Source organism: Mauremys reevesii, linkage group 9 (assembly GCF_016161935.1).
Source record: "Mauremys reevesii isolate NIE-2019 linkage group 9, ASM1616193v1, whole genome shotgun sequence".
Lineage (NCBI taxonomy): Eukaryota > Metazoa > Chordata > Testudines > Geoemydidae > Mauremys > Mauremys reevesii.
Window position 1 is genome coordinate 34,345,345 of NC_052631.1, and position 25,959 is coordinate 34,371,303.

The 25,959-nt window shown below is 44.4% G+C and overlaps 1 long non-coding RNA gene across 2 annotated transcripts in view; it reads left to right on the forward strand.

Moving 5' to 3' along the window:
* The window catches only part of LOC120372348, a 57,280-nt gene that overhangs the window by 25,549 nt on the left and 5,772 nt on the right, over window positions 1-25,959 (forward strand). Inside the window, exon 4 of one of the 2 annotated variants that reach the window (XR_005584911.1) lies at window positions 3,446-3,646. The exons of the other annotated variant lie outside the window; for it this stretch is intronic. This is a non-coding gene — a long non-coding RNA (uncharacterized LOC120372348). The remainder of the gene's footprint in view (window positions 1-3,445; window positions 3,647-25,959) is intronic. 2 annotated transcript variants of the gene reach the window in all.

The window sequence follows — 25,959 nt, forward strand, 5'->3', positions numbered from 1 at the left end:
CATTGGCACCCACTGTCTGATGCATGTGGGAGGTTGTCTCACCTCTGGGACTGCATGATCTTAGTTTTAGTTCCCCCTACTTACACAGTTCTGAATATTTCACAAGGTCTCAGCTCCTTTGCTCCTGGCTATTGTGGCATCAATGATTTTTTTCCCCCTCTTATGGTCATTTGTGCATGAAGTCATCTCAAAATTCTCTCCCAAATAACTTATGACGTAAACTATACTCACTACATTAGATATCTCTCCCCCTGCCCCCGTGGGAAAAGAAATTCCCAATCTACCTAGTTCCCTTATTAACAACCTAGAGTGAGGGTTAGTGTAAGACAATCTCTTAAAAGCTGTTCTACTGGAACACAAATGGGTACAAATGTGCCTCACCACAGTGTACTTCTCAGTCTGAGACTCACACCTCGATAGCATGGAACACACTGATCTGATCCATTCCTGTCACCTTCAAATATAAACCTGCTAGAACAGATAGTTCTGCACAAAGCCATCCCACACTCCCACTAAGTGCTAACAAATAGGATTGTGCTTGGAAGAGCACACAGTAAAGCAGCAGTGTGTTCCATTATTTTGTAAATGATCTAGGGGACAAATGACACACCAACCCGGTTGAGGGCTATACAGATTATGGAGGCTTTTCAACAGAGAGAACATACAGCTTACTGCATGGGGCATGTGGGGGAAATAAACATCATCGTAAATATTTATATATATCTCCCAACTTCCTTCTCCTTGTGAAGATTTCTGCTGACTTACCTAAGGCTCCAAGAGAGGAGTTCTGAGAATTTCTTAGCCCTTTGGCCCTGATTCTTGTACACATGAAGGTAGGAATGGAGTAGCCCAGTGAGCGCATAAGGGGGTATTTTCTCCTCTTAACTCCCGATGGGTCATTCCATTCCATCTCTGAAGCACCATACTTCAGATTGCAGTATGTTTAATATAGGTGTGTAGGTGCACAATTTACAGTAAAGATGCAAAAGAGACACACTTAATAGGCAGCCATCTGTCCCAAGAGACTGCTTCAAAGTATTCCCAGCCATGTGGGCCAGATGGTCTGGAGTGGTCAGCTGCTTTGTGTTGCCATCCTGGCATAAACTGGCCCTGCTGCTGACATAACACACACGCAGAGGGTCACTTTAGCACTCTGGGGGCTGGTAGGGGGAGGCTGAATGTCTGGAAGAGAGGGGAGGGCATGGCTAGGATGCCACTCTACCACTCTGATCCTCAGCTGTGCTCTTGTCCCTACGGGGCATTTTCAGCCAGTATAAATTAGAGCAGCCTTTCCTCGAGGACACCTGCCTGGCACAGACACAACACCAGGACTGGAAGAGTGTCAGATTTTATTGTGTTTTTATTTTTACTGTTGGGAATATGTGATCTTAGTTTTGGTTTCCCCTACTTAGTCATTTCTGAACCTCGCCCTCTCCTCCACTCCCCGCTTGCTCTTCAGCAGGATTAGATCCTTTAGCCTCACAGCACAGACCTCTGTCATTTGAGCTAACAAAGTAACCAATAGCAGTAGAAGGTTCTCACGCGCTGTGTGGACCAGCCACTAAAGGGAGATGAGGCATGTGTTTTGCCAGTGGGTTTCACAGCCATTAAATACAGCAGAGGAACGTTGGAACTCAACAATCCTGGGTTCCAGAGTCTGAGAGGAGCATTCTCTCGTGATCACAGATTCTTCTGCCCCAAGCACTCCCCGCCCCCCACCAGGGGTGGTGGAACAATTTGTACAAGTGGGGGTGCTGAGAGTCATTGAACCAAGTTATAAACCCTGCATCTAATGGAAACCACTTCAAGCCAGGAGGTATGGCTGCACCCCTAGTTCCAGCACTTATGATTCCCACTCCTCCTTTCCCTGGCACCTTCAGCCTGTACTTTTCCCAATCTCTCCCTCATTCTTTGCTTCAGTCTGCCATCTTACCACCCCTCAAGCCTGGCTCTGTGCCCCTCTGCATTTCAGTGTGGTTATTTCCTCCTCTGCCTGGGCGCCAGAAGTGAGAGTATTGAGAGCACAGGAGAGGCCGTCTCCCTGCTGTCAGTTCCTGTGCTCTGTGCTACACTGGCTCCCTGGCAACCAGGAGGAGCAATCAGAGGGAAAGTCCTGTTCAGCTCATGCAGCCCCAGTTGCAGCATGCTCACTCATACTCTCAGAATGGCACATAGGAGCTATGAAGAGGTGGAGCATGATCAGTGCAGATGGACTCTTCAAAGAATTAAGCCGCCGAACTAACAAGTCTCTACTAAGCAAGTGTAAATTGAGATTTTTCAGAGGGAGCTTATAACATGGCCAAATTTGGGTGAATTTTCAGAGTGCTAGCAGAAGGCATATCTCTGACCTCAGGGCAATGCCCCTGCCAAATTCAAAGTTCCAGCTCCAAACAACAAAGGCATTAGAGGTTCTCAATGAAACAGTTGTAGCTTTTTTTTTTTTAACATGGACAGAACAAAGTCCTATTTCTGAACCTCGTTCCGAGAAATGGCGTACCTGTTTTTGCTGAAATGTTTTCAAAAATACTCAGCCTGAGGCATGGGAGATTTCAGCCCAAATGGTTCAAGTTTGTCAAATTATAAGAAACTGAAAACAGGTTCTTATCATGGGGAGTGTTGGGTAATTTTAACTAGTCATTGCTATCTGCTCCATTTTTATAAATCACATCCATAGAATAAGACTGTTTGGTGCGGTATAAAAGTTCTGGGATGGATGTAATATAAGTGGTAAAGCACAGGTGAGTTTTGCAGGTTCACCCAAATATATTCTTTATATAGCACATTACAAAAAATTATTTTAGAAAATGTTAAACCATTTTTATTGGGGTTATTTTTCATACCCTTTGCCAGTAAACCAAGTGCCTTAGTTATTATATTCACAATGGTACAAGATTTTCAGGGAGCCATAAAATTGGTCCCAAGTAACCTTTTATACCTAAAAATGTCAACTATTATCTTGACATCTTCCTGGGCTAAAAGCTGGGAATCTCCTCCATCCAGTGGTATATGGTTTCTCTTCCTAACCCATGATATAGCAGATTTTCAATTAGTTATATATATATATATACAAGTTGCTACTGTCCCAGGATTGAATCGTGTCTACCCTGGGCTGCGGACATTTATGGGATTGTGGAGAAAATTCTACATTTTTGTGTAGAAGGGTGAAAATTTCCATTGGCAATTTGATTTTAATAAATGGTGCTTGTTTGGAGAGGCACAGTGAGCTGTACTGTTACACTAAGTTTAGGGAGATGGGAACAGATTTATTAGACAGAAATCTCCTTCTTTAGGATGTTCTAATGGGTTTTACATCTGATGCCCTTTCAGTTTACTTGTCTAACTAGATAGAAATTTTGAAAGAAATATTAATTTGTAAAGTTGCTGATGGCTCAGAGAAGCATGGAGAATGTAGTATCATCCAGTTTATGCATTTCTTTTTCTTCAGCCATTACTATTGTAAGGATTCTACAAAAAGAGGAATTTTGTTTGTTCCAAGAGGTCATCTGCTTCTTCTCCATATTCCTAATCTGAAATGAATGATGTCAAAATCCAGAGATGTAAGATGAATTTTCTCAGTCAGTTTCCAATCTGAAAGGCTCCAAAATAGAGCAGCAATATTTGACTCCATCTAAACTCCATTCCAGAGGTACATGTGATTTGGATGCAGTATACCAAATGCTGTATTGCTTCATTCATGTACGTGCCACCTTTGGGTTTTCCTTCACTTTTGTATATTTCAGAATAAGATACAAACAAGCCTTCCCATAGAATGATCTGTTTGTGTGCATGGATATACACAGGTGGATAAGAAACAAGTTGTTTGCGATAGTTATGTGTGATGGATATATGTTAACGTAATAAAAATACAGTCGCTTCTCTTTCTGTTCTTTCACAAGCCAATCTGTATACTAAAGTTGGGGCCTAGTCTTTAACGCAATTACTGCCAGAGGACAGCAAAATTGTCCATGCAGCTAGTCTGCATAAATACGTTCTCATATTATTGGTACTTCATCCTCATCTCCCCAACCCTTGCTTGTTTGATTTCATGCACCAGTGGCATGTTGTCCTTATCTTAGGTTGTTTAGCATTTTAGGGCAATAATTTTTTTACTACATGTTTTTACTATGCCTAGGACTAGTGGGCTCTAACCCTAAATTTCGGCTTGTGTGCTTCTGTAATGTAAATAATAATAAGCATAGGCCTGGTCTACACTAGGAGTTTATGTCGAATTTAGCAGCGTTAATTCGATTTAACCGTGCAACTGTCCACACCAGGAAGCTAATTAGTTCGACCTAGAGGGCTCTTTAGTTCAAATTCGGTACTCCACCCCGACGAGGGGAGTAGCGCTAAATTCGACATGGCTATGTCGAGTTAGCCTATGTGTGGACGGAAATCGACCTTAGTAGCTCCGGGAGCTATCCCACAGTGCACCACTGTGTTGACGCTCTGGACAGCAGTCCGAGCTCAGATGTTCTGATCAGCCATACAGAAAAAGCCCCAGGAAAATTTGAATTCCTTTTCCTGTCTGGCCAGTTTGAATCTCAATTCCTGGTTGGACATCGGGGCGAGCTCAGCAGCACTGGCAGCGATGCAGAGCTCTCCAGCAGAGGAGTCCATGCAATCTCAGAGTAGAAAGGGCCCCAGCATGGACTGACCGGGAAGTCTTGGATCTGATCGCTGTGTGGGGCGATGAGTCTGTGCTTTCGGAGCTGCGCTCCAAAAAACGGAATGCAAAGACCTATGAGAAGGTCTCCAAAGCCATGGCACTCAGAGGATACAGCCGGGATGCAACGCAGTGCCGGGTGAAAATCAAGGACCTGAGACAAGGCTACCAAAAAATCAAAGCGGCAAACGGACGCTCCGGAGCCCAGCCCCAGACATGCCGCTTCTACGAGGCACTGCATGCCATTCTCGGTGGGTCTGCCACCACTGCCCCACCAGTGACCGTGGACTCTGAGGATGGCATAGTGTCGACGGGCAGTTTCTCGGCGATGTTCGCGGATGGGGAAGATGAGGAAGGGTTTGTGGAGGACGAGGCAGGCAACAGCGCTTACAATACTGCTTTCCCCAACAGCCAGGATCTCTTCATCAGCCTCACAGAGATCCCCTACCAACCTTCCCCGGCCGTTAACCCGGACTCTGAATCAGGGGAAGGATCAGTCGGTAAGTGCTATAAACATGTAAACATTTATTTTTTTAAAAACAGGAATAAAAACTATATGAAAAGAAGGTCAATACATATAAGGATCGAACAGAAATCCTCTTGGGACAGTTCCACGAAGCTCTCGTAGAGGTACTCGAAAAGCCTCCGCAGGAGGTTCCTGGGGAGAGGTGCCTTATTGGGTGCTCCGTGGAAGCACACTCTTCCGCGCCAGGCCATCCTGAGGTACAGTGGGAGCATTGCCTCGACCAGCATGGCAGCATAGGGCCCTGGTCTGTGCAGGGATTCACGCAGCATGCGCTCTCTGTCTCTCCTAGTGACCCACTTCAGGGTGATCTCGCTCGGCGACTGCTGCATCTAATTAGGGGAATTACTGTAATGTTACTATTGTGAATGCTTGACTTTTCCTTTGCATAACAATGACCGTCGTTTAACAGCCACGTGGTGGAGGCTGCAGAGGGAAAGCATACAGGGATCTTTCCCGGGGACAGCCGCGAGGGGCTGGAACAGGGTCAGACTTTATGCTTTCCAGATTGCCTGCAGCAGGAGGGCACTGCTATCCATTAACTGTTAAGCAGCCTAAAGTTTACGGCTTACCAGGCCTGGCTGCTACACAGATTCTGCTGTCCTGCCCAGCTTGTCCGATCTCCAGTGCAAGACCCCAGGCAATGAAAGCGAATGCCGAAAATTCGAACTTGTCCTGAGAGCACATGAGATAGGTGCCCTGTATGGTCTTGTTCACAGAAACTGAGTAGACTGTGTTCAGTGTTTGCAAACATGTATCTTTGCAAGGAAATCACTTCCTTTTTCCCATCACACAGCTGCGGCTCTTTCCCGAACTGCCCCGGCATCCCCCTCACAGAGGCTGGTGCAGATTAGGCGGCGAAAGAAAAAGACTCGGGACGAGATGTTCGCTGAACTGATGGCTTGCTCCAGAGCCGAGGCGGCCCAGCAGAGCCAGTGGAGGGAGACCCTCTCTCAGCAGCAGCGCTCACACAGCGAACGGGAGGACAGGTGGCGGCAGGAAGACCAGCAGGCGACTCAAACGCTGCTTGGACTAATGAGGGAGCAAACGGACACGCTCTGGCGCCTTGTGGATGTTCTGCAGGACCGCAGGCAGGAGCAGAGAGCCCCCCTGAACTGTATCTGCAACCGCCCTCCCCCGCCACAAAGTCCTGTCCCCCCCTCACCCAAAATCACAAGAAGGAGGGGCGCTAGGGGCCGTGAAAACTGTCACTCCACCCCAGCAGAGCGCTCATGTACCAAACAGCTCTCATTCCCTAAAGTATGAGAATTGCTTCCCTTCCTGGCTCACCCAATCCAAAATCCCAGTTTCATCCCCCACTGTGTAGTTGAGTATTAAAAATAGTTTGCTGTTCATTGCTGTTTCCGTCATGTTTCTTTGCAGAAGACTTTGTGTGAAGGGGAGACAGGGGTTTGTTAATTGCACAGGACAGCCACCATTACCAGGGTACAGACATGGGGGCAGGATCAACAGCAGGTCACACACAGAGTGCAGTCACTAGGCACCCGGGTCACTCTGGGAGGTGTCTGCTGCCCCAGGTCAGTCTGGGAGGTGTATGCTGCCCCAGGGTCCGAGCGCCTGGCATCCACAAATGGCAAGGCAGGCTGCCCTTACCATGCCCTTCCACCCTAGCCATGAACCTCTCCGATGCCCTGAGCCCAGCCAGAGCCATCATCCCCCTACACCTACTCACCCTTCCCACACACCCCTCACCCCTTCCTGCAAACCCACCCCTTCCTGCACACCCTCCTGTAACCGTCCTCCCCCCAGAGACCGCTGTAGGAGCAGGAGCCTATCAGTCCTCGAGTGTAGAAGCGGTCTGTACATCACTGCACACCGTACCCACCACAGTCTGCGTCCCTGTTTGAACCCTTTAACGCAAATTTGTTAGTAAAGAAAACTTTGTTAATTAAAAATGTTCCAATAACTTTATTTTTAAACGTCTGTTGGAAGGGGGGAAACCTGGTGAACGGGGTATGTAACTGCTGAAAAAAGTCAATAGTAACTGAAACAGGGGCAGGTTCAGCTTCTCTGTAAAGAGACTGGACAGTCATAGGTTACCCTGCTCTCTGAGGAACCTAGCTTTCAAAGCCTCCCGGATGCACAGCGCTTCCCGCTGGGCTCTTCTAATGGCACGGGTGTCTGGCTGAGCGTAATCAGCAGCCAGGCGATTTGCCTCAACCTCCCATCCCGCCATAAAGGTCTCCCCCTTGCTCTCACAGAGATTGTGGAGCACACAGCAAGCTGCAATAACAATGGGGATATTGGTTTCGCTGAGATCCGAGCGAGTCAGTAAGCTCCTCCATCTCCCCTTGAGACGTCCGAAAGCACACTCCACCACCATTCTGCACTTGCTCAGCCGGTAGTTGAAGAGCTCCTTGTCACTGTCCAGGGCACCTGAATAGGGCTTCATGAGCCAGGGCATTAGCGGGTAGGCTGGGTCCCCGAGGATCACTGTAGGCATCTCCACATCCCCAACAGTTATTTTGTGGTCCGGGAAGAAACTACCTTCCTGCAGGCGTCTAAACAGACAAGAGTTCCTGAAAACACGCGCATCATGAACCTTGCCCGGCCACCCGACGTAGATGTTGGTAAAACGTCCCCTATGGTCCACCAGTGCTTGCAGCACCATTGAAAAGTAGCCATTTCGGTTAATATACTGGCTGGCCTGGTGGGCCGGTCCCAGGATAGGGATGTGAGTGCCATCTATAGCCCCACCGCAGTTTGGGAATCCCATCGCGGCGAAGCCATCTATGACGACCTGGACGTTTCCCAGGGTCACTACCTTTGAGAGCAGTAGGTCAACGATTGCGTGGGCTACTTGCATCACAGCAACCCCCACGGTAGATTTGCCCATGCCAAAGTGGTTCACTACTGACCGGTAGCTGTCTGGCGTTGCAAGTTTCCAGAGGGCTATGGCCACTCGCTTCTGCACAGTCAGGGCTGCTCGCATCCGGGTGTCCTGGCGCTTCAGGGCAGGGGCCAGCAAGTCACACAGTTCAAGGAAAGTGCCCTTACGCATCCTGAAGTTTTGCAGCCACTGTGATTCATCCCAGACCTGCAGCACTATGCGGTCCCACCAGTCCGTGCTTGTTTCCCGGGCCCAGAATCGCCGTCCCATAGCATGAACGTGACCCATTGCCACCATGATCTCCGCGGCGCGGGATCCCATGCTTTCTGAGAGGTCTGTGCCACTCTGACACTTCATGTCCTCACCGCGCTGCCGGAGCCTCCTCGCCCAATTTCTCAGCAGCTGACTGTGGAAGAGGTGGACGATAAGGTGCGAGGAGTTGACAATGGCCATAAGTGCAGCGATGATCGCAGCGGGCTCCATGCTCGCAGTACTGTGGCGTCCGCGCTGTCACTGACCAGAAAAGTGCGGTAACAGATTTCCCGCCGGCGCTTTCAGGGAGAGAGGGCGGGAGTGACGGTTGAATGATGACAGTTACCCAAAACCACCCTCTACACATTTTTCCCCCAGCAGGCATTGGGGGCTCTACCCAGCATTCCAATGGGAAGCGGGGACTGTGGGATAGCTGCCCAGAATGCACCGCTTCCAATGTTGATGCTTGCCCCATTAGTGTGGACTCACAAAGTCGAATTAGTGTCCTTAGTGTGGATACACAAATTCGAATTCATAAGGTCGAATCCACAAATTCGACCTAAGTTAAATCGAACTACTCTTGTAGTGTAGACATACCCATAGTGAGTTACATGCAGTCCCAATGGAATTGATGCAACTCTGCCTGCCAATAACTACATTTGTGCATTCAACTGTTGGCAAAGTTGTTCCGTTAATTGGTGACCAAGGAGAGAGAGTCCATACAGTGTATTTAAAACAACCTATCACAAGTACTGTAAACCACACCAATAAGTGATGCATTTCTTTGCAATACAGCCACTGCACTTTAAGCACTGCTCTGTTTGTTATACATTTGGGGATATGTAAATGTAATTAATTCCATTTGGGTTATCCTAATGTGAGTTTATTGAGGAGTCCAACGTCAGAAATCCTCAGAGAATAAGAGAAACAGGTGCTTTCCTGGAACACTGCAAATTATGTTGGAATTTCTTTCTTCCTTCCCTTTGGGCTTAATATGCTAATGCTGTGATACCATAGTGATGGCAACATTTATAACAAGAAATTATACTAATACAGCAAAAGTACAATATTTTTGCAGGATTATTAGAGAATAACTGGTTGTGTATGAAATGGACTCCAGTGTTGAACGTTACTTTCTATCACAGGCAGCTACAGTTATTTATGATAGCAATATAGCTGCTGTTTATTATTGGACAAATTTCTCATACACGAAACAAAAAGAACATAAACTTTCTTTGGAATCTCCTTAGTAAATAACAGAGGAAAGTTTTGGAGTTTCAGAAGTTCAGTCCCTTAGGATAAAAAAACAACAACCCAAAGCTATAAATCAGACCGTACTAATATGAGCGCTTCTTATTAGCATCATAGTTTTCAAATAAACAATGTGTTTAATAAGCAGTTACTCTGGGATGTAAACTGCAAATGGAACCTATTGGTAGGTAACATAACACTAAAATCTGTCAAAACAAATATTGTTTTGCTTCAACAGCTCTGATTTTTTCGGAGGGAGGGATAGTTCAATGGTTTGAGCATTGGCCTGCTAAACCCAGGGTTGTGAGTTCAATCCTTGAGGGGGCCACTTAGGGATCTGGAGCAAAAAATCAGTACTTCATCCTGCTAGTGAAGGCAGGGGCTGGACTCAATGACCCTTCAGTGTCCCTTCCAGTTCTATGAGATAAGTCTCTCTCTCTCTATATATATATATATATTTTTACTCATAGAGAACAGAGCTTTCTAGGCAGCTTTATGGGCTAATGTGTTACAGCACTTCTCTGTTTACATGACCGTATCATGTTATATGGAGTCTTTAACCTTTACAGTTATTTTAATGTTATAACAAAAATAAGCAAGAGATCATTATTTAGTTAATTTCAAAATAATCTACTATAAGCATTTGGATCAAATAATAATAAAAAAGCATAGCAAAATGTATCTTCTGTATAGTCTTGTAAACCTGAGGAAGTGTGCTGGAAGTGATCTTTTAAAAGTTTTTTCACAAAATAGAGACCAACAAATAAAAATTCAGAATGCTCATACTTCCTCTGGGATTTCTAAGGAAATGGAAGCTACATTTTAATTTTGTTTTTGCTTAATATTTTAAAATATAAAAAACAAGAAACCCATTGCAGCAGCATGAAACGTAAAACAATAATTTCTTGGAAATATATTAAAATATTGGATCATTTTCCAGTAATGTTTATTATTTCAAAGTTGTTTGTGTACACAATTTACCTGTCGTTGGAAGACTCTGTATACTCTGTTGGATTCTATTAACACAATTATTTTCCAGAAATCACATTCTCTCTCAATCTCTGTGTAAACAAGGATACTAGGTATTCCTTTCAATCCCCAGGTGATTGTTGTTCATTTTAGTTTATTTATAGCTTTGAAGAAACGGGATAATTTTTAAATGCAAATCTTGAGCCATTCTTATCTTTGTTCCATTTGGGACTGACATCATTTTGTGAAAATGCAAAGAATGTACAGTAAGGCGTAGAGTGGGAAGAAGATCTTTGCGGAGAGATGATTAATGGTGTTTAAAAGAAGGAAAACAATTATGTAATAAATACAACCCGTGAGATTCAAAGTGAGGAAAGCATCACAGGTGCAGACTGTGAACAGGCCCCAAAAGCAAGAATATTAGTCTCTTAAAGATAGATTCTGTAAGCAAACAGAAGATACATAGGATATCTCCTTTCATAAAGTCTGTATTTTATAAATCATTACATGGAGAATTTAAAGGTCTAAATGTTTATAAACTCAAAAGAACATCTGTACTCCTGTATAGTACAAATAGTACAACAGTGTTAATTTACATGAAGTGGGAAAGATGTGTGGGCTAATGGGTCAGTTTGTTTTTTACTTTTGCAAACTACGTGATTTCTGCCTCTCTTTGGTTTTGTTTTGTTCCATTTAGCTGTTCTCAGCTACATAATTGTTCTTTTAGCCTGTAAATATTATGGTCAATCTCCAGCAAAGTTTAGATGAGGCCAGTCTAATGTAAACAAGTGTGTCCATGCCAAATAATGAGAGTAAGCATAGCCATCTCTTGTGATATTTCTTTCCCCCTTTTCCCAAATATCCCTTGATTGCAAGAGCATTGCAAAGCCTGTCACAGTAGCACACAATTCTGAGCTCAGTTTGACTGTCCATCTGGTATTTAGTCTTGATGTTTGATGCAGGAAACATTCAGTAAAATGCAATGTGGAAATGGACCTGCAGACTAGGTCCCTGATCTGCCACATGCATCCACACAGATGAGAAGCACCATCTGTAAGATGGACATGGGTGTAATGTAGTTTTCTTCCGATACGTCAGGGGGTTCAGGTTCCCCTTTCTCTACTATTGCCTAGTAACCTCCCACTCTGTCCTCAGTGCCTGAATCTCCTTGCTCATCCTGTTGACCTGGTAGCCTTTCTTCATTAGGTCCTTAGTGCTTGAGTCCCCTGCTTCTTCCTCCAACTGTGGCAACTCAACTCCAGTACCAGGTCTCTCCCCCTTCCTCTGTCCCATTTCCCATGCCTGCCCCCCACCCCCACTCTGGTCGGTGCTTATCAACATCCATATCTGTTTGTTAGCTGTAGGACACTGATGGTCACTGTTTGGTACAAGATATTCACTACATATATGGAATCTTCACATCCTTATTAGTCCCTAAGGAGCTACGGGTGAGAGGAGCCTGACATCTTCCATTACCTAGGGGAGAGAAAGGAGTCAGGCTGTTCTCTTCTCTCCTCCCCTCCCAAGAATTGTATGTATTTTTGAATGCAGAGTACTTTCCCTGCCATGGAACCCAAAACAATGTTCATTCACTGACTCTCTGTCTCTGGAGAATTTTTCCCCTGAGCTTAAGAGGCGAGTGTTGTGGTGATTTGCAGCGGGAAGAGTTGCAGCATGCTTGGCTAAAAACTATTTTAAATAGCAGGTAAAAATATAACCCATTTATAGGCACATCTCAGCTTTGGGGGCATATTCAAATAGTTTCCACCAGCACAGTCCCTCCATATTTACATTCAGAGTTACTGTAGAATTGATCATAATGGCTATTGGGGGGAGAATCCAGATGCAGTACATTAACAACAGATGAGTTATTCTGTATTTCTTGTGTAGGAAGCCAAGCTACAATTTCAAACGTTCCTGCCTTCTCTTAAGGATGCTTTTACACTTCTTTTCTTTTTTCTTTTTTTTTTCTTTTTTGATATAAAAATCCTTTAGTCACTACCTTGTTAAATCCGCTCTGTTGCCTGTTTATTTATTGGTAAATGCTTTCAGATTAATCATTCCTTCTTGGGAAACAATCTTTCTAAAAGCTGGGCAAGAGCTAAGGAAAATCCACTAGACTGGATCTCTCCTCTTGCGACCTATGGTAGAATGTGGTGCAGAAACAATTTCTCCTCTAACCCATAGATTTGATGGGACAAATACAGCCATTAGGTAAATGTGATTAACTTCTTTCAGTTCAGTGGAGATGCTTTCACTAGGACTGAATATAGGCTGTGTCTTTACCTTAACCCATCTCTCAGTTCCTGCTTCCCAACTTTAGATCTGAGTGGGTCCTTACTTCGGAGGATTCTGAATGGAACAGTGTGCTGTTTCCACACAAAGCACTTTACCAAAAAAGGTATTGAAGGCCCTGACTATATGTAGTTTATCTTCACACTATAAATTCCACACAATATATGAAACAATAGCAAATGTGTACATTAATGCTTCTCTTTGACTTTGATTTACTAGGAAATCTATGCACTCAACCAGTTCTTTAAACTAAAGTATAGGAATAGCAAAGTGGGACAGATTTTAAAGAAATGCTTGGAGAAATCAATTCTTTGGGCACTGTTTTGAAAATGTAGTACCTACTGTCTTGTCTCATGTTTTCAATGCTCTTGTTTTTATGCAGGTCAGTTTAGTTAGATCTGAGCCTCAGAGTTTGTCACAAGCAGCAAACAATTTTCATGAAGAATTTTGCTGCCATTTGGTAAATCTCCGTAGTCCAAAATGTGTAAGGCTTCAAACTGCAGCTTTATTTTAGCACTGCCTTTCCTGGTTAGGAAGTGTCAGAACATTGACCTGTTAATTGAACTTCTCCTGGGAATTCACTGGGTAAATGTCATTCATATGCTGTTTTTGCATGTTAAGTTCACAACTGGATGATTAGATGCAGTAGTCTTTTTTTTTTTAAATCTTTCTGGTGGACAGAAGTGTAGTAGAGATGTTCAGTGTATACATTTTCATCAGATGCGCCTTCAACTATGGGCTCTTTGATCTCTTTGTCATCTTGATGGGGCTCAGCTTTCGCGGAAGTATAGTCTCCACAGAGATGCTATACAGATGAGTCCCTCCCAGGTATTCTGCCATGGTGGCACACAGGTAAGCAGAATGCATCTTGGAGTTATGAGGTTGCACACTGAGAATTTGCATCTTACCCCTTCATCTTGGCGGTGGTCATGTATTCTCTCACTGCATCAGCTTTTGCGGAAAGGGTGGGGCCATGGCTCTATCTCATTGGTATGTCTAACACTGATGGCAGTGCCAACACTCCCTAATCTTTGCACTCAGGACTGGGATCATGACTGCCCCATGTGTGTGTTCAAACGGGTGTCCTTTATGCCTCCTTTCCCTATTTGTTCATCATTGCCAGGCCCTAAATATCCTCATTAACATGTAGCCCTGTATGTTCTTAGCCAGGTACCATCTTTGACCTTGATCAGCAGTAATCTGGCTGCAAAGCAAAATTTGACATAGAAAACTCAGTCCATGATGCATTCTCTGAAGAATAATATCCTCTTCCTTCTATCAGCTAGAGTCCACTTGAAGTACAGAATAATTGCTCAAAACCCTTCATATTGACTCTCCATGTCTTCTATTTTCCATTATCTGTCAATTGCTAAATATCATAAAAGGCAGAGTTAATTATTAGAGCAAGCAAAAGCATTTCATCGGGATAACCAGTAGTTTCAGAAACTTCATATGTTCACCCTGCTTTGTCACCTATTTAAAAAAGTGTCCATATTTCATTGCTATCTAACAAACAAACTTCTGCCCTAGATCCATTTCCTCTTGGGCAGTTTGCCAGAAATAACAAATTCAGCTTTAACTCTTTGCTTAAGAAGTTTCACTTTACTGAGTAGAGTTCAAGTGCAGTCTATTACCCTAAACTAAGTGATAAAAAGGCCTTTGATGTTAGCTTCTTGAGTGACTTATATAGGCCAGTGCTTCCTGTAGGGAAAATAAGACACCATCTAAAGGAAACGTTTGATTTATCAGGTAACTCCCTCCCCAAGTTCAAAATTATAGTGCAAATGCTTGACTGCCTTGTGGAAGAATTATACATACTCGTAAATAAAGGGCCTGATCCCATTCAGATTAAGGGGAGTTTTGCCATTGACTTCCATAGAACTATAACCAGGCCCAAAATAACAAGAAAGCAGAGGATATGGTAATGTGGATATTCTGAATTCATTGCTAGTCATCTTCTAAACGTAATTCCAAATATAGAGATTGAAAATGTGTCTCCTCTCCCTCTGGTCAGTGGAACAACTGCTTCTTATTGTACAGTATCAGTAGTTCTTACTAAGCTGGAGCTAAAACGCTATTATATATGTGTCTTAGTTATGCGTATGTGATAGGTTATTTGTTTATTACTAATTTATTACATGCATTTGTAAGATGCCCATTGCCATGTTATCTGGAGTTATTTTTTTCCTGCAAGTTTGACAAGGCAAGATTTCATTATAGCCCCACCCAGCTCCTACTGGTCAGTGGGAGCCTCCCCCGCCCACCCCCGATACCAGTGGGAGCAGGTTCAGGCCAAATTAAACACTAATTACAGAATTAAGACATATATCTCCATCTGCGTCTTAATTCTGAGCGCTTTTATTTTTATGCAACCTTATTATAAGGCAGTTAATATGTCAACATGTGGAAAGCCTGCATTAGAGGCTGTCTCTAGTACAAACACACAAACCTGTGTATGTGTAGAGTCCCTTCTGTATGTCTACACTACCACGGTAAGTCAACTTACACTATGCAACTCCAGCTACATGAATAACATAGCTGGAGTTGACGTACTTTAGGTCAAGTTACCGCGATGTCTACACTGCAGGGGGTCGACTGGAGAAACTCTCCCGTTGATTTACCTTACTCTTCTTGTCAGTGGTAGAGTACAGAGGTTGAATGGAGAGTGATCTGCTATCAGTTTGGTGGGTCTTCACTAGTCCTGCTAAATTGACCACCTGTGGATCGATCTCAGAGTGTCAGTCCCGGTTGTAGTGTAGACATAGCCACATATGAGAGTAGCTCATGGGCTGTGATCATAGCCTGCTCGCTTCTAGTCCTCCCCCTCCCTCCTGTTCAGAACTGACTGAACCTATCGATGAGGGGATTTGTGAAGGGGCCTGGTTCTAGTCAGAGCTAATGGCACCAAAATGAAGTGATTCCCTATATGTTGCTGGCTGTGGGTTTGAATCCTGATATGGCATGTTAGCAATTCAAAAAAAAATTAGTCTGGTTGGAAGAACTTTGACAGACCAGTTGGTTGTGGGAAAACGCAGCTCCATCGCAATTGAAATGCTTTGTGAAATCAAATCAATTTCGCGAAAATTTCATTTCAGAGGAAAAAAGGGAACAAGTATTCAGACAATAACTATTTTGATATTTTTGGAACTAAATGTTTCCATTTTTCCTTTCAAATAACTTTTCCCTTCAAATCTTTATTTTGTATTATATTTATATAATATAAAGTGTAAAAAAAAAAAGTCAAAATCAAAATGGAATGTTTCGATTGAGCCAGAACTATTTTTTAAATTTTCTCGTGTAAAATTTTGAAATCTTCAGGTTTCATCCCGAATTGGAATGCAAACAGATTTCAAAATCCTCCATATAATAGGATTCCATTCTGCACACACCTCGGAAATATATCTTCCATACTAGGGGACGGGGTTGGACAGTATTTGGTTAAGTTAAATTAAGAAAGTCAAGGCCAAGGCTAAGTGGACAACATCAGAACCAGGACTGGAGTTCTGCTGTATCTGGTTCTGTGGACAGTGCTCAGGATACATTAGATCTTGCCTCTCCTGAGAATAAGGAATATTTGTTACTTTTCAAGAGAGCATGCCTGGCTGGGTGTCAAAGTCCAGATCTGAATCAGCCAGCATTGTCTCACGCTGAGCAGGAACAGAATGATTCATTGCATGATTCTGCCACCGCAGCAGTGTACCTTACTTCGCCAGTAGTCCTCCCACTGGCTTCAATGGGACTTCCCAGGAAGTAAGGTACTACTCAACTGGAGTAAGAGGGTCAGAATCCAGTACTAAACGCATTGATTATATAATAAATTAACCTGTATATTTCCCTAAGGAGGAGAAAAACCACACAATTTCCTGCCTATCCAAAAAATCAATCACTGGTTGGATTGTGCCATCTTGGATTTATGCCAGAATGTTCAACACTGGCCTAGGTGGATGGGGTTTTTGTCATGAACAGGATTGGCCACTCAGGGCAATTTAGATCAGACAGTTATTGCAGCCAAGTTCCATGAGGACTCTTTGGACGCTGCAAGTGGGTTCTGGGGCAGGGATGTAGCTGACAGGCTGGCTGCTTGACGAGGATTTCCAGCAGCACTCGGAGCCCCCAGGCATTCAGCTATGTGCTTCTGACTTGGTTGTGTCAGTATCACAACTAAACCAACAGGCACAAATGAAGCCATTGGCTAGAGCTTTCTTTCTTTCACTGCTGCTGAAGCTGCTCTGCTTAAATCCTTCCATGATGCATTCTGGCACTGTTCTTGAAACATATACATCAGGGGCGGGCAAACTTTTTGGCCGCATCGGGTTTCAGAAATTGTATGGAGGCCCGGTTAGGAGAGGGGGTCGTGGCCCGGCCCCCACCTCCTATCTGCCCCCCACCCCGGACTCCTACCCATCCCAGTTTCCTGACTGCGCCCCTGGGACCCCTGTCCCATCCACCACCCCCCTGTGTCCTGACCACCCCCAAATCCCCGCACCTCACTGCCCCCTGCTGCCCCACCCAACCCCTCATCTCATTCCTGACGGCCCCCCTGAGACTCCCGCCCCTCCAAACACCCCTTATACCTGCCCCCAGACTGCCCCCAGAACTCCTCCCCCTGACTGCCCCCCACCAGCTCATCCAGCCCCTCCTCTCATTCCTGACTGCCACCCAGGGACCCCTGCCCCCCTTCAACTTCTCTGTTCACCCCCCTCTGACTGCCCTTACCCCTATCCACTCTCCCACCCCCTGACCACTCCCCCAAACTCCCCTGCCCTCTATCCAACCCCCCCGCTCCCTGCCCCCTTACCGCACTGCCTGGAGCACTGGTGGCTGCCAATGCTACAGCTGTGTCGCCCAGTTGGAGCCAGCCACGCCGTCGCCACCGTGCAGCACAGAGCACCGGGTCAGGCCGGGCTCTGCAGCTCGCAGCCCCACTGCCCAGAGCATTGCACCCACGGCGCAGTGAGCTGAGGCTGCGGTGGGGGGGAAGGACAGCGGGAGAGGAGCCGGAGGCCAGCCTCTCAGGGCAGGAGCTCAGGGGGCAGGCAGGAGGGTCCCATGGGGCCATAGTTTGCCCACCTCTGGTGTACATGGTTGAACGTGATGTACACTTGATTTCCGGTTTCAGAGTAGCAGCCGTGTTAGTCTGTATCAGCAAAAAGAACAGGAGTACTTGTGGCACCTTAGAGACTAACAGATTTATTTGAGCATAAGCTTTCGTGGGCTACAGCCCACTTCATCAGATGCATAGACTGGAACATACAGTAAGAAGATATTTATACATACAGCGAACATGAAAAGGTGGAAGTACCCGTACCAACTGTAAGAGGCTAATTAATTAAGAGAAGCTATTATCAGCAGGGGAGAGAAACTTTTGAAGTGATAATCAAGTTGGCCCATTTCGGACAGTTGACACGAAGGTATAAGGATACTTTAACATGGGGAAATAGATTCAATTAGTGTAATGACCAAGCTATTCCAAGTCTCTATTCAAACCTAAGTTAATGGTATCTAGTTTGCATATTAATTCAAGTTCAGCAGCTTCTTGTTGGAGTCTGTTTTTGAAGCTTTTCAGTTGCAAAATTGCCACCTTAACATCTGTCACTGAGCGATTAGAGAGGTTAAAGTGTTCTCCTACTGGTTTTTGAATGTTATGATTCCTGATGTCAGATTTGTGTCCGTTTATTCTTTTGCATAGAGACTGTCCGGTTTGGCCAATGTACATGGCAGAGGGGCATTGCTGGCACATGATGGCATATATCACATTGGTAGATGTGCAGGTGAACGAGTCCCTGATGGCGTGGCTGATGTGATTAGGTCGTATGATGGTGTCACTTGAATAGATATGTGGACAGAGTTGGCATCATGTTTTGTTGCAAGGATAGGTTCCTGGGTTAGTGTTTTTGTTGTATGGTGTGTGGTTGCTGGTGAGTGTTTTCTTCATGTTGAGCGGCTGTCTGTAAGTGAGGACAGGTCTGTCTCCCAAGATCTGTGAGAGTGAGGGATCATCTTTCAGGATAGGTTGTAAATCTTTGATGATGCGCTGGAGAGGTTTTAGTTGGGGGCTGAAGGTGACGGCTAGTGGCATTCTGTTGTTTTCTTTGTTGGGCCTGTCCTGGAGTAGGTGACTTCTGGGTATTCTTCTGGTTCTGTCAATCTGTTTTTTCACTTCAGCAGTTGGGTATTGTAGTTTTTTTATTGTATGTAAGAATGCTAGATAGAGATCTTGTAGGTGTTCGTCTCTGTCTGAGGGATTAGAACAAATGCGGTTGTATCTTAGAGCTTGGCTGTAGACAGTGGATTGTGTGGTGTGTCCTGGATGGAAGCTGGAGGCATGTAGGTAAGTATAGCGGTCAGTAGGTTTCCGGTATAGGGCGGTGTTTATGTGACCATCGCTTATTAGCACAGTAGTGTCTAGGAAATGAACCGTTTGTGTGGACTGGTATAGGCAGAGGTTGATGGTGGGATGGAAATTGTTGAAATCATGGTGGAATTCCTCAAGGGCTTCTTTTCCATGGGTCCAGATGATGAAGATGTCCTCAATGTAGCGCAAGTAGAGCAGGGGTGTTAGGGGACAAGAGCTGAGGAAGCGTTGTTCTAAGTCAGCCATAAAAATGTTGGCATACTGTGGGGCCATGCGGGTACCCATAGCAGTGCCACTGACTTGAAGGTATATATTGTCCCCAAATGTGAAATAGTTATGGGTGAGGACAAAATCACAAAGTTCAGCCACCAGGTTTGCCATGACATTATCGGGGATACTATTCCTGATGGCTTGTAGTCCATCTTTGTGTGGAATGTTGGTGTAGAGGGCTTCTACATCCATAGTGGCCAGGATGGTGTTTTCTGGAAGTTCACCGATGGATTATAGTTTCCTCAGGAAGTCAGTGGTGTCTCGAAGATAGCTGGGAGTGCTGGTAGCATAGGGCCTCAGGAGAGAGTCCACATAGCCAGATAATCTTGCTGTTAGGGTGCCAGTGCCTGAGATGATGGGGCATCCAGGATTTCCAGGTTTATAGATCTTGGGTAGCAAATAGAATACCCCTGTTCAGGGTTCTAGGCATGTGTCTGTACAGATCTGTTACTGTGCTTTTTCAGGAAGTTTCTTGAGCAGATGGTGTAGTTTCTTTTGGTAACCCTCAGTGGGCTCGGAGGATAATGGCCTGTAGAATGTGGAGTTAGAAAGCTGCCTAGCAGCCTCTTGTTCATATTCCAAGTTATTCATGATGACAACAGCACCTCCTTTGTCAGCCTTTTTTATTATGATGTCAGAGGAGTTTTTGAGGCTGTTGATGGTGTTGTGCTCAGAACGGCTGAGGTTATGGGGCAAGTGATGCTGCTTTTCCACAATTTCAGCCTGTGCACTTCGATGCAAGTGATCTATGTAGAAGTCCAGTCTGTTGTTTTGACCTTCAGGAGGAGTCCACGCAGAATCCTTCTTTTTGTAGTGTTGGTAGGAAAGATTCTGTGGGTTAGTATGTTGTTCAGAGGTGTGTTGGAAATATTCTTTGAGTCAGAGACGTCGAAAGTAGGATTCTAGGTCACCGCAGAACTGTATCATGTTCGTGGGCCTGGAGGGACAAAAAGAGAGACCCCGAGATAGGACAGACTCTTCTGCCGGGCTGAGAGTATAGCTGGAAAGATTAACAATATTGTTGGGTGGGTTAAGGGAGCTACTGTTGTGGCTACTACTGATTTCTGGTGGCCCAGGTAATACTGAGTATAATCCTCTGAAGGTGGCATGGCAGTTGTTGTTGTTGTTTCCTTCTCTGTGTCCCTGAAATATCAGGACATTGTCTTCAGTTCCTGGCTATTTCACAGTCAGCCTCACCTATGTTCCCCATCTTGTGGGTGACTGAGTGTCCAGAGTCAGGGTGATGTTCAGTGTACAGAGGTGCTGCTGGCAAAGGATACTTCTTGATGAGGTCTTGTGTTTGTATGAGAAATGCATCAGTTTGGGGCGAAAGGATGCTGCAGTAGCTCCCTGGATAAAGTATATTCCTTTCCTGCAATATGTCTCCATCAGCCAAGCTAAGCAGGCAAATTTAAACCAAGAGGCAGGTTTTCTCACACCCTTCTCAGCACTTCCTTTTGTGCTGTTGTGCTTTTTTTCTTTTATCTCCATGAGTTCTTCCTGTCACCTAGTGTCTGCCTCGTAGACCCAACACAGTTTTCTGCTGAGTGCTGGGTACCCATGGTAGCAGTGGTATTTAGCAACAAGTGAGCAGAGCAGTGGCTGGATACTGCAATCCCATATGACAAGCAGGTTAGACAAACACCTGTCAAGGATGGTCTAGATAATACTTAGTTCTGCCATGAGTGGAAGAGACAGAACTAGATGAACTCTCAAGATCCCTTCCAGTCCCACGATTCTATGACAACTGCCTTCTGAGAATCCTGATGATTGGGCTCACTGCTAGAGAGAGTCTCAAGACATATTTATTTTTATGAAACATCGAGTACCACCCACCCTCAGCTCTGAAAATCCTTTCACTGGTCTTGGCTGCTAAAAGAGAGATCATGGGTTTCCTGTTGGACATGCAATACTCTCCTTTTGAAAATCCCTCAGCGCTAGTCTACACCTGGGCTGCAGAGACTCTCTTGTTTCTTCTGCAAAGCTTTTTCACCTTCCCTTGAAAATACAGCCTATCCACTGGTTCAAGGGGAACATTTGTGTCTTCCTTATACTGGCCTACAACCCAGCAATACCGGTCTGTATTCTGAAGGGGGCTAACAATAGGGTTCTTAGATACATGGAACCATATTTCACCCCCTCAAGAGATGTGTTTTTATCAAGCTAGTTGCTTAAGGAAACATAAAAATGCTGGAAACCAGAGACGTGAGCTGCCGAAAGCCTTGGAAGCTCTTGGAACCAATTCATTTATCTGACTGCAAGCTCATCCTTATCTCACAGAGTATTGTGACTGTGTTGTCAGCCTGTCGGGTGCATGTTCGCAATAGGAGCAAATGGGGTTTACAAGGATTGTACAAATACATAAACTTGTTAAAAAATTTCACTTGCAAGATCTAAATCTCATTTCCTAAATCAAGTAAGATATGGCAAAGGTAAAGCAGGACTGCTTCTTTTCTCACTACACTCTGATCTTTGGGTGAGATGTTTAAAATGAAGTCCATTCTGCCCATCATATACAGGGCTTCTTCAGAAAGGGTAAGTGATAAAATCCTAGTCTCCTTGCCAAGATTCTTACATCTACAAGCAATAAAGCACGTTCTAATGCCTGTAAGGTTTTATAAGCCCCAGGAGCTGGGTTTATCATACAGAAGAATCAACAGTTATTATTAACTGCTCACATGTTCAGCTCAGTCTGAATCCGTTTAAGCTCCCGGAAACCTCTAGTTCACACTCAGCATGCACAGAGAGATGCAAGTGTAGTCACTCCAACATTAATGTTACATTATTTCATTTGCATAGTCACTCCTAGGCCACATGCGAGCTTATTATTGTGAGTGCACAATGGCAGCACACTAATTATGCAAGGTATATTGCATATATGTAAAGAGAAGCAGGATAGTCTTGCAATAACAGGAGTTGTGCTTTATGGCTGCCAGATTACTTCTGCCTAGAAGCAGGGGAAAGGCCTCAGACAGGCTTAAGATGGGGGTTGTGATAAACCTAACAAGCATCTTCTCCACCCACAGGTTCCCCCACCCCCTTTTGGTTTTCTGTGCACTTGGACATTAGGGAGCAAGCATGAAAAGAGCTCGAGACTTACTTGCACTTATGTGGAGGGAGGATCAAGTCTAGTGGCTGCCCTTTTTTGCATATGTATATAGCCGCTCATGCTTGTGATTGATCATAGCAATCTTCCGCTTTCCGTTACACATCACCCAAGTTATTCCAGGCTGAAGTCAGTCATTCAGCTTGCTGGGTAGTTGGCAATTTTTCTTTGATAAAGGCTAAAAAATAAAATAATTGCCTAATTATAAAATACCATTATATGCATGAAAGGACAGAAGAAATATCTACATAATACCATAGACCAATGATGAAAAGCCTTGGCTTCTTCCTGATCAGCTACACTGTAAGAACCTCTCAAATCATGTTATCTTTCATCTAGGAGACAGGAAATCTGAGCATCTATTTTAGAAACCCTGGGCCTGATCCTGTGACATAAAGAGCACCAACTCCTATTGTAGGGCTGGTGACTTTACATTTGATGTGATAATGGTAGATGCCTCAATGTTTATCTGTTACTGGTGTTGTAGCCCATAGAGAAACATATGCTTACAGCCAGGTAATGTCATTGATGACAATGTCTTTGCTCATTATCCAAGATATTGGATAATCTTTAACTGTTTCTTTAAAAATCACTGAGGTATCTTTAAGAAGAGGATTTAAGCTTAGAGGTATGTGCACTTTGTCATGTCGTCTTATGCCTATTACCATTGAATCTGTTATGACAGGCTCATGCATAGAATAATGATATTCTGTTCGTCTGCTTCCTTTTCTGAGCTCATTTTCTTTGCACTCATATTGCAGAACCACTGTACCACTCACTTCCGTTAGTGTTGGGTGATATTAAAAAAAACACTGTTGGTGAAATAAGGACTCTCCCAAACTCAGTTTGAACCCAGACTCGATCTTTTAAGGGATTTTAGAAAGTATAAGTATTTTTTTAAAAACTATTTTCCAGGATTTGCGCACTGCTTGGTTTAGGGGGGCAGGGGGAGAGTGGAAGTGTCAACAAAAATCCCCAGAGAAAGTTTGTTCTCATTCTATTTCCAGCCCATTTTTTTTAAACAGAGCCAAGCGATTTGGAAAAGCATCTGCACTTGTGGATGTCAATCCAAACTGAACCTTTTGAGGTTCACCTATTACCAGGCTCACTTTGAGACAGGTTTAATTAGAAGTGGCACCAGCTTGCCCAACAATAGAGTTCCGTCTACATTGTAGCTGGGAGTGAGCCTTCCAGCCCGTGTCGATAAGCCCCAGTAGTGGGAGTCTGCCTTAGCATGCCAATGGTACCTGTTTAGACGCTGCTTTGACACTGCAGGTCACGCTGGAGGTCGGGCTCTTGAGCCTTGGGAAGAAGGTGGGGATGGGGAGGGTAGGTGTCTTGAGAGCCTGAGCTCCAGCCCAAGCTGCAATGTCAAAGCCATGTCCATGCTGCTGTTTTTAGCACACTAGCACAAGCCCCGCTAATGCAAGTCTGTCCACTTGGGCCGGGAGGCTTCCTCCCCAATGCAACATAGACGTACCTGAGTTTGGTTCCAGCTGCAGCTCCTGATCCAGTGTTCCCCAAAGCTCAGGGATGCTGATATTCAGCAAATAGCAGAGATAGTGTTTGATCATCCAGCCCAATGCTGCATGTACTTGGTTAATAACCCAGGCCGTATTTTTAAAAAAGCTGCCACTCTTACAAGGGGGAGTCAGCATGTGCCTGTGGAGGGTGTCACGCTTGCTGGGGGTGGGAGTGTAGCCTACTCCAAGGTGGTGTTAAAAGCTGAAGGCTTTTCTTCCTCTGCCCTCACCCCATTTCATAGGGGAGGTGGTGCCGTCGTCTCTGGCCATTCATGCCAGTTACTGACACACAAGGAGGAGGCTGCATTGCAGGTCTGGAGGTAGAGCTGGTCAAAATAAAATTGTCCACACTTTTTAAGGAGAACAATGTCTTTGGCCAAGAATTTTGTAAAATGTTTTCATGGTAAAGTTCTTTCTTTCTTTTTTTTTCCTTTTCTTCTTCATCTCCCTCTCCCCCCCCCCCCCAATCAAAACAAAAATTTGTTTTATTTTGCGGGGGGGGAAGGGAATCATTCAGGTTTTTTGTTTTTATTTTTTCCCCCATTGACTCTCGCTTGTTTGCCTTTTTCCACTGCAAAAATGAGAAAAAAAATGTGGAAATCCCCTTAAAAAACCTCAAAGGTTTTTTGGGGAACGGCCTGAAAAACTGTAACAAAACAAAATCATTTTTCATTTCATGTTTTGATTTGTTTGGATGAAAAATTTCAAACCAAATGAAAACTTTGTTTCTTTGGAAGTGTTTTATGAAAATGGAATTCTATTACTCAGCGAGCCCTACCCACAGACTTCCTGCCAACGTTCAGACAGGCCTGCCAACGTTCAGACATTGGTGCCTGGGGTGTAACAGGACTGTGCATGTGCATATTTCTTTGTCTGATTCCTCTCCTGAATTGCCTTCCCTGTGCCCCCCACCTCAGTCACTGGGGGATATAAAGGGCGCCCAAAGGTCATGGACCATGCAGCATTGCACATGTGCAAATAGAGCATCTTTTTGAACCCCTTATGTCCATGCTACTTGCCAATAAAGATTCTTTGTATAAAACCATATTAAAGGTGGCGATCTGAATCCAAGGAATTATCAGTTATTTTCTGTTTCAAATATCTCCATACTTTCTGTGACTGCTTATTTGATCTTGAACACTTTGATTAATACAACTTAAAAATGTAAGGGGTCATGATAATTGCACTGAGCATTAGCGTTTTATGGTATACATGAAACCTAATGAACAAAAGGAAAGGTTATTATTTGCTGTAAACATTTTTATATATAAATGTCACATGAAAGGCTGCTGGATTAAAGAATTACACCGTATTGCCGAGTGCCTGGAAAAAATCACTTAAGCATTATGTTAGCCCTTGGCAGGATATATTGCAGTATATACTGTTTGTTTAAGGAATCTACATCTCTGTTTCTGAAATGACTTTCTTAGGACTCTGTGTACAGACTCAAGTACAGGAATCTATGTATAGGCTAGTAGAAATAGTCTATCCTCTTTGTGTATGTATGTAAGACCATGTAAGGGCACAGAAGGCCTCTGGATGTACCTCGGAACCCCAATAACCAGCATGGGTAAAAAAATTACTTCTCTGTAAATATTTTTGGCCAGGAATGCAATTAGACTGGGGGCAAGAGAGTATAGATTCACCATCCTAGTGCTCCTCTTTGGCTGCTGCTGATCATTTACCCATTTCCTCACAAAAGCTCAAAGGGAACTTGAAATTAATGCACTCAATCTGCATTCATGATGGCACAACCCTTAGCCAAATGCACATAGCCTAAACGTGAATAGTCATCTGGAGATTCATGCAGCCCTCAACCAATACGCAATGCTTATAGATTGACAGTTGGCAGCCTTTACTCATACCTTCTCAAGTTGTTTGGATTGTTTCATTAAGGCATG